At 39.8% G+C, this 9,829-nt stretch overlaps 1 long non-coding RNA gene across 1 annotated transcript; it reads right to left on the minus strand.

Annotated features, from left to right (window-relative positions):
• Window positions 1–5,973: 5,973 nt before the first annotated feature.
• On the minus strand, window positions 5,974–9,538 carry LOC104276797. Its single transcript, XR_717843.1, has 2 exons — window positions 9,396–9,538; window positions 5,974–7,287 (listed from the first exon to the last, which is right to left on the minus strand). It is a non-coding gene; the product is annotated as an uncharacterized LOC104276797 (long non-coding RNA).
• Window positions 9,539–9,829: the final 291 nt, after the last annotated feature.

Consider the following 9,829-nt stretch of genomic DNA (forward strand, 5'->3'; position numbering starts at 1 on the left):
GTTACCAGTCATCTCTGCCGGCCCCCTATAGGTACTGGGACACCCAGCAGTTTCTCAGATGGTTAGTGAAAATCTAGGCCTTTATGGCATCGCATACATATAAGCATCTTGTGCCACATGAAGTATCCTAAGGTATGTCAGACATCTATATGGAACAGAAAGGTATGCTATGGGATACTGGTGCCGTTTCGAGCAAAGCAGTAGCTGAAGGCCAGGTGGAGTGCCTAGAGCTCCTTCCATGACATGAGGCACTCATGTGGGCAACCGGACTAAACCTCTAACCACAGCCCTGGTCAGGCCCAGCCTCGTAACCTGGGTTCTGCATGCCCAAGGGATTGCTACGCCATGAGATGGGGCTGAGCAGCACAGCCAGGCAAGATGAGGCAGAACCAGAGCCAGAGCCAGAGTTGTTGAGATGAAGCCCAGGAGAAAAACACCAACATGAAAAGATAACAAATGCTGGAAGGAAAATGTGGAGAGTCAGAAGACAGCAGTTGGGTGACACTGGCCAATGAAGGCTCATCTGGTGCCTTGCAAGAGGATGTAAGCATATTAATGCGCAGTCCAGTAGCTTGCTAGTCAGAGCTACCTGTATTAACCAATAAATTATTACTTTACACTCTTACAGTTGTGTCTGTCTGCTTGTAGGGTGTTTTTTTTCAAGTAGTGAAACATGTTTATCAAAGTGACTCACAGCAGTGCATACTGGCAAGGAATACAGGCTGCAGAGGGGTTTTGTTATTCTAAAAGAGAAATAACAAAAGCTGAAAACAATTGTAACTATTCAAATTAGAGACTTAGAGCTTGGATTTTATGGGACTATTAATGCTAGCAATATAAAAAGGGAATGGACTCCCACCCTGAAGAACTTTCAAGGATGCACTCAGTTCTTGGGAGTGGGAAGCTTTCATGGGAGAGGGTGCACCGAGTACAGCAGGACATGTATTTGTGATCTGTCAAGGAAACACTAAATTTAAAGCCAATATTCAAGTTTCTGCATAATGGGCTTTAGGAGGAATTGCAGAACTTGGAATGACAACTGGTGCTTTATAGATAGAAAATGTGGAACTGAAATACGAAATCAGTGAAGGAATAGGACAGGAAACAGTGCTGAGCAAGGGGAACAGGACTGGTGGGTGTGAGCCGATCCGTGTGCCTCTGCTGCAGAGCTTGCATTTAGCACTTAAGATGTGAGACCAGACAGCGTGATGAATTGCACACTGGCAGTTGAAAGAAGGTGGAGCAGCTGTGAAGGGAGTACTGAAAGAGAAGCAATTTGTGAAACAGACCATTTCGCTCGCCAGAGGATGATTCAGTCTTTGAAAAAGGCACTGTAGAACAGCAGAGCATGTTCCACCTCGCAGTGCAGAGTTTAGAGACAATGATGTTGGTCCCTAGGACCTTTTGATTTGTGCCTGCTGGATTTCCCAGAAGGCACACCTCTGTTCTCTCTGTGTACTGCTCTGCAAAAGGAGTTGGAAATAAATTTCCCGTGGCTCAGGTGGCTCTGGCTGTTCTCAAAGTAGTCCCCAAAACTTACGTGGATGTGCATGAACAGGGCAAAAATCAATCAACAGCTGACTTAACCTCAGACCAAGTAGGAGCTGTACCACAGATGTCAGGTCCCTTGAACATTACTACTGCAAAGTGGATGGGGGCGCTCCTAGAAACCGCAGGAGTGCTGGTTAAAGCATTTATTGCTAAAACATCCACCACTCCATCCCACTGGGCAAGTTTTATGAGCCGCATTAGAGGAACCCCAGCTGCAAAAGAGAACTCGCACCATTACTGACTCCCAAACCGCTGGATGGCTGTTTTATCTGGAATAACATAAAGCTGAGGAAGGACTAGGGCAGTATTTATTAAGGAAGCATGAACCAGGTATGAAACTCGGGTTTTGTGTAGGAAGGAGCAAGAAGGCAGCCCGACTAGGAGGACTAAGAACATAAACGTGCAGTAATGAATGGATGAGTGGACACCTACCTGACACAAAAACAAATAAATGCAAACATGAATTCATCTGGGTGAGAAACTCACAGTGCTGCTGAGAAAATGAGTTAGGACTACTGCATTCCCTGATGCTACCACTCCCACTGCAATTTGTACCCCTTTTCATTGACAAGCTGAGGTTCCTCGTGGACATAGAGGGATTGCTCCCCTTGTGCTGAGCAGAAGCTCCAGAATATCACTGCTCTCTTGCTAAAGAAATCCATTTCTGATTTCAAATGCTAGCATGCTCATGTCTGATTTACACTTATATTTGTATCAACACCACCCTTTAATTCAGCAGAGTCCAGAATGGCTTTTAGTTAGTACTGAGTGCAGATAAAACCTACAGAAAGGGTAAATTCTGCTACAACAGCAAAGGCAGCTCTCATAGTATCCTCTAAGTCACTGCCAGGGCACTACTATGGGGGCCTCTGAGTAAGCTATGGTGTACCTGAGCTCACCCAGACCACCTCACCATGGTTCAACACACAGGCATGCATCCTGTTGTGGTTAGTCCATCGTCTTTTCTCAGGCTGCATTTTGTGAAAAAAGGCAGCTGGGAATACACTATGAAATGTTCTGGCCTACAAACTAGGTCAGTCAGTTGTTTGGGGTTTTTTTTTGTCTCTCATGCTCATCTATGAGTCGCTTAATCCAAACCCTTCTCAGTTTAGGCCATGTTTGTTGTTGGTTTGTTTTTTGGGTTTTTTTTATAAAAAATGGTATCAGTGCTTTTTTCTCTACTTTCTGGTATGCAGCAATTCTAAAATAAATAATCCTTCCCTCTCAGAGCAGGTCCTGGTATTAGCAGTATTAAGTAAAGAATCAACTCTGACAAGTCTCCTGAAAAATCTCTTACCTGATAAAAGATATGGCAGTTTAGTTCAAGAGACACTGTAACAGACTGTTGCATTAGATTATTTTTCCCCCAAACGTATTTACCTATATGAAGCTTTTCTTTTAAAACATGTCCTAGACATGATTAAGAAATGTTTAACATCTGACTGCCAGCATAAACTGTAACTTGAATACGAACATTTTACAGTGGGCATACATACCAAGGTCACATAAATATGCTCTATCTAAGGATGTTAGTAGCATGCAGTGGATTTTACACAATTTGGATATTTTTGTACTCAGTATATTTCAGTAGCTTTTTGCTCAAGACCTAGCGTGTAGCTCGTAATGCTTGTAAGCCAAAGAGAGCAGGCTAGCAGGAACCAAGGTGACTGCGTATCTGATGTATTTACAACAAAACATGTATAGACAGTAAAATGAGAAAGGTAACACAGAAGATACCAGGAAGAAAGAAAAATAAGTCTGTTAGAGTCTCTTTTAAATGTAGCCATTTGAAGATACGTGCATAAGCTAATGTGCAAATATTAATACAGTGGGAAATCAATGGGATGACAACCATATGTAACCATATCAAAGGAGCCCAAAAGAATATCCCAACCAAGTTTCCTTCTCATTTTCCACACAGCTTAAATGGGTGAAGTTGATGTATTTGTCTGTAATTGAGTAAATTCACATGCAGCTGCTGACAAATATTTAGAATCTGAGTAAGAAATTTGGGTGTCAGTGATCTAGATTCCCCATAAAACAGGGCAGAGGTAAAGCTGCAGCAGCAAAAATGGGTATGTAATATCATGCTCACGATTCAGTGCAAAAATGGGAAAACCTCAATATAAAATGGAGAGAGTCTACAGGTTCTTTCATATTTCTTTTAAGAATCACTGCAGTCCTTCCACAGAATGAACTCCCTTAGTATAAAACTTGATCACAGGAGTGCAATTGCATGTGCGAAAACCCCCAAAACTTTTGTTTTAATGAGAAAAACAAAAAAAGTTTCATCACAGAACATGAGATCTCAAATGATCCATTTGAATTATGCTTAATCAGTGTAGTTTACTCCTGCTGATTACACTTTCATGCTAAGGCACAACACATTCCAGCACTGTAACATTTTAAATAGCCACGATCCAGTGCACGCTCAAGGATGGATTTTAATTCTTCGAACCCATTAAGTATGCTGGGCTGCTGCCTACTGAATTACTTACAGAGATTCCCTCAACTACAACAAGTTGGTGAACCCAATGTTTTATAGTTACTCAGGTCCTGACTTTGAAGTGCCTATGGGATATGAAATTGGTTTGGGTTTATTCTACACCAGTGTTTTAACTAGGCATGGCTAGCTCAACAGTGGTCCCTACTATGTCTAGGCAACTCCCATGATATACAAAAATGGAGACTCACAGATCAGGCATTTTTGAAATACTGCACTATTAAGGAAGTGATTACTTCTTGCACAATTTCTAATTCAAAAAAAGGTATCTCAGCACTGCCTTATCAGGATTGTCCCTTATGTAGTGCATGGTCTACTTCATGCATTTAAAATAAAAACTAGAATCTCAGTAAAATTTAAAAGAAATTTGAAACAATATGTTCTTTAAATAAAACTCACCAACCTTGCATGCCTCACTCAGTGCTCAATCATTTCAGCTAGAACATGAAAATCTGAGGTACTCATTACTCAGAAGTGAAACATGCAAGTCGTCACCTAAACTGAAAATCCCAAAGTCAAATAGTAAAATTAACACATTTTTAACATTCTTTCAATTTTATAATTAAACCTGTTTGAAACATAAGTAATCTAATAAAAATTGTGCTTGCTCTGTTAATAACCAATCAGGAGTTTTATACAATAGCTAAAGTCACCTTCACTAAGTTATGCAACATCATCTACGCTAGTTTCTGGAGGGGACTGTAAGGACTAAATTAAGCCGATAGTCTTTAAATATAAGGGTATGTAGGACTACACAAAACTCAGGCCAAACATACGGAAACTACATTCTTTAGTTATGATTCATACCAGTGTGAATAGCCAGTGTGATGAGATACTTTATTAAAAACGAAAACAACAGCAGTGTCTGGTCCAGCCTGGCAGGTGTCCTCTGTTCACACAGTCACCGATGTGTGAGAGAGCGAAGGGAGCAGGACAGATCCAAAGGTGGGTTTCAACAAAATGAAAGGCAAATGAGTGGCCAGAAATTATGGCAGCTCTCAGTGGAAGTCCTGCTGTGGTGAACTCTGAAGACAGGTTTGTGTTACTTTAACTGAGGGGTCGGTCAGAAGAGCTGCACTCACCTGACAGGTGGTGACAGTATACCAAAAGGAATTTAAACTCTATGTATTTTTGAAGTGTTCTGCTTTGATTACAGCTACTGTCATTATCCTTCCCATTAGCACCAGGACCAGTACTTTTGGCTACTCTCAGTATTTCTCGCCTTCCTGAGGACCCCGAACTGCATTATTTATCAAGTGCAGCTCAATGGAGCTAAGCTCCGTCATCTCTTTCTAAGAACTCCACATATATTCAATAGACTGATGTCAAAAGAGGCAATTTTTTCCAAAAAGGTGAGTCTTGCATTGGGCAGCAGTAAAGGGCTTGGAAACTACTGGTCTCCCTTCTGGCAGACACCAGTGCAGAGAGCCTTTGCCTTCAGGCCAACCGACTCTCCCAGCTGATGTATTCAGTACGGTACTAGAGCGACAAAATGTGTCAATGTGCAAAAACTCAGCATTTGCATTCAAACCGTAACTGAATTGAGACTTGCTTACCACAGGTTACTCCTCCTTGTTCAACAGAAGCCAGCAAATACTTGGCACTCAGCTCACTGACAGACACGCGGCCTTACTTTGGACAAGAGAAAACTTTCAAATTCCATGTGCACTTCCATCTCCAGAGCGAACTCGGCTAGGGGCACGTTAATTATGAGTGAGTGAGATGTAGCTCCCCTTACCTGTTCCTGGTGCACAGCGAGCTGCCTCCCATTCAGGTCAAACTCTTCCCACTCTCAAGAGTTGCTGAAAACACCGCCGGACCGCACGTGCAATTGGTTCGCGGCAGGACTGGGTAAAAAGAAGAGTTGCTCTTCCGAAGAAACTGTAATTTTGTATCATTAATTAAACAAAAACAGTGAATACAGAACTCAGAAAGTAGGTTTTACTTCTATTTAGGTTTAAGAGTGTTTTGCTGCCCAGGCTGATCCTGTGGTAAATCTGCTCATGTTCCAATATTAAAATAAAAAGTAGTGAAGGATGCTGATTATTACAGCAGGTAGATTGTCCAGTCCTCTTTTTAAAGGTGTCTTCTTGATTTCAGTCACAGACATAACCCCTACTAGAGGGAATCAGAATGCAGTGCTCACATCTTTAGGACTTCCTATCAGTACATCAGAATATCAGGGTGAAAATACACACAGATTCTTCACTGCGTCAGCTGTAGATGAGCAGGCTCTCAAAACAAACTTAGCAATGAAAATTCAACCTTTCAGATACAACACGCTCCTCTGAAGCCTTATAAAAATACCAGTGCAACATAGAGCCATTTTACAAAACAATTATCTTTATAGAAAGGTATTTTAGTGGTATATGCTGAGGTAAATAATAAAACCAGACCCAACAGAGGGCATGACCAGTGTTATGGAGAATTCCGGATGAAATTTGGCCAAAAGCCTGTTTTATAAAAGCTAATATTTACCTACCAGATATGATCGCTGGTAAGGTGCTTATTGCTGCAATACTTCAAAATTATTCTTCAGTTTACAAATTGAAAAATATACGAAATTAGATCTGTATGAATGTTAGGTATTAGCTGTCACAAATTTTAAAAGGCATTGTACCAAGTTTTCTTAATTGTTTACTAACCAATTTGATTGTAGCAGGTAAATAAACTACAGCATACATTTTACCTGACACCATGCATCAAAATCACCATAAAAACTAAGTTTATCAAAGTCCAACTCCACAAGGAAAACATGAAAAAGTGCAAATTATGTACCCAGTATTTCTGTCACAGCTGTTTCTTCTTAATATGGCATGGAAAAGGTTTACAGCATATATTAAGAAAATTCTTACAAGTGTTCAACTCAATGCTTATATATACAACATTTTGCTCAAAGTGCTCACTATATGAAAAAACAACTGATTGGATAAAAATATTTAAACAGTGCTTTCTGAATGTTCAGGGGAAATTCATATAATACACCAGTCCCATTTGTTTTCCTCTTCCTCAGTGCAATGAGATGCAGAAGTCACATCAACTTCACAAAAACTTGCTTGCCACAGCGCCAGGAAACCTCAGTTACAGTGGCATTCTTGGTGTCCCATTGGGAGTGGGTCTTTTATTTTTTTGCATGTGGCTTTGATGTTTTCGAGATCTTACTACTTTCATTCGTACTTCAAATACTTCTTGTATGGCTTTTCGAAAACAATGGAAATTGTAGTCTATTAATCCTACAGAGATAGAAACATTTTCCATATTAATAACAACATTTATACAAGTTAGGCAATGAAAAAAATGCTACCTTTAGTGAAATACCACACTTTCTCTCTCTCTCTCAAAGGTCATAATCAGTGAATCTTCCAGGCATTTTTTTTCTGGACTAAGCAAAAGCATGTTTGGTAAATACAAATAATTAAATAAGCATTATAGTTTCATCTACATCCAATGTTAAATATACCTATTAGTCTTAAGAGAAAACAAACAGAAGTTCATTGGCAGATAACAAAGCCTTAACTTAAAAAGCTTTGGATAAGTACTCAGTATACTACAAGAAAAATTAAAATCTTTCATAAAATATTGTGTAGTTTTGCAAATGTGCTTTATACAATAACTGATTAAAACAAGCAGCATCTAGTACTAAAAAGAATTTCCTTTTTGCTCAAAATGCATAAGCTCTGACATGGATACTTGACAGAACTAATGCCACATAACAGGCAGCTATATTTCTCCTTACATTGTAACTGAAAAATAACACAATAGACATGCTGTTAGATTACATACATACATAACAGACAGATAATATTACCATGTGAGTGGGCTAAATGTGATCCCACAGAAAAGCTGTGAAGACATATTGGGAGTCAATCGGAAGACTTACTGGGTGCCACAATTGTGTAATACTGCTATACAGTTTTAGAATTTTTGTACTGAGCTTATGATCTCATTCCAGGTTAATGCCATAAGCTTTCTTAACTCAAGTACTGCAGTGTTTTCCACTTCTATTGCCTTAACAGGAGATGATACATATTTTAAGTGGTTTAAATCCAGCATGTTACACTTTGATTTTTTTTTTCCAGGACTTTCCCTCTCCCTAGAGTTTAGACAAAATATTATGTGGAAGTCACCAGGCACCAAAAGCTAATCTGCATTATAATACCAGAACTGTACTGTTAAAGAATATAGGTTACAGCACTAAGTGACCCAAACTATGTCGACACAACAACTTGACACAGTTGCAGTCAACGCCAACTGGGTGTTTATTCAAGGTAGTCTTTTCTGAAACAGTATTCTTAGTTGGTTTGTCAAAGCAACACTTTTTATGCTTCCAGCAAAAAAAGAAAGCAACCACATCTAACAATCATAGACAGTAAAGCTGGTAAAGGTATTGAAGAGAAATTTAACCAGTTGAAGTTCTATAAAATAAAAGCTAAGTATCCCATCAAACAGCCCAGCAGACATGGTACGAGTACTGCATTCACAAACACTGACTGGGGAATTAATATTGGGATGCACTGCCCAGGGAAGTGGTGGAGTCACCGTCCCTGGAGGTGTTTAAGGAGAGGCTGGATGTGGCACTTAGTGCCGTGGTCTGGCTGATGTGACGGTGTTGGGTCTTAGGCTGGACTCGATGATCTCAGAGGTCTTCTCCAGCCTCAGCAATTCTGTGATTCTGTAGTATCACAGGATGGCGACACAAGCCCAGGTGATGGCTCATCCTTCCACTGCTGAGTTCTGGTCTCAGGGCATTTAATTCAGACCGGTAACTCAGCAAACATCATGCCAGTGAGTGAAGCGATCATGAACCAAGCTTTCAGTGTTGACCTTGATCAGCATCAGAGATAACCACGCAATTTTATGCACTTTAACTGCAATGTATGAAAGCCATTTAGTTCCCAAATACGCAGACTTTTCAAGCCTCCTTTCAGAGATGAGAAAAGCAAGAACATATTTCTTCCTATCAGCCAGATTCAATAATTTTCCCTCAGTTATGGCATGCAGGCTGTTGCAAATGCATACGCTGGTGCCAACAGGTACAAATCAATGTTAGCCAAGATAAACTGACACGTTCTGCAGATGGAAGCTTTACTGTACTGGACGTAAACTTTCACATGCTTTCTTATCAGGAAGTTATCAAATACATTTGTGATTTCATCTTGTCTTAATGCCAGGACAAATACCGTATGCCTTCAAACATGCTATGTGAGCTCTATCAAGCTATACTTACCTTGACTATTCATGATACAGTAGGAGACTGTTATCAGCTAATGACAACCACAGTTATTCATTAACTTGCTAATATAAGGGAAAAGTAATGCAATACTAGAAAATGGAAATATACCTTTTCTCTCAAAGCTTTCTTCTCTGACAAAACAGACAAGAGCAAGGAATTTTGTCACCTCTTTTAAATAAAGGACAGTTGTATTGTTCAGTTTTATGATTGCTGTTGATTCTTTGTCATAAGGAGTTCCGGTGCCATCATCTTTAAGCCTAAGGGGCAATATTCAAACCAAAAAAAAAAAAAATCAAACAAACAGGAAAAAAGTAAGCTACCAGATGAGTTAATGGAAGTACTCCCACGTTGGTTCTTTCACCAGATAATCTCAAACTTCATAAAATTTTCATTGCAACCTTTCAAGGAGACTCTTCTGCATACTATCTAAACTAAGAAGACATAGAGATTAAATCATTTACCCAATCACACCCCAAATTTTTGATCTGGGGCTAAGAAATCAGATTGATTGACTGCCAAGTACCTAAACTGGAGCCTTATTT

Source organism: Apaloderma vittatum, unplaced genomic scaffold (genome assembly GCF_000703405.1).
Source record: "Apaloderma vittatum isolate BGI_N311 unplaced genomic scaffold, ASM70340v1 scaffold39747, whole genome shotgun sequence".
NCBI classification, from domain to species: Eukaryota; Metazoa; Chordata; class Aves; order Trogoniformes; family Trogonidae; genus Apaloderma; species Apaloderma vittatum.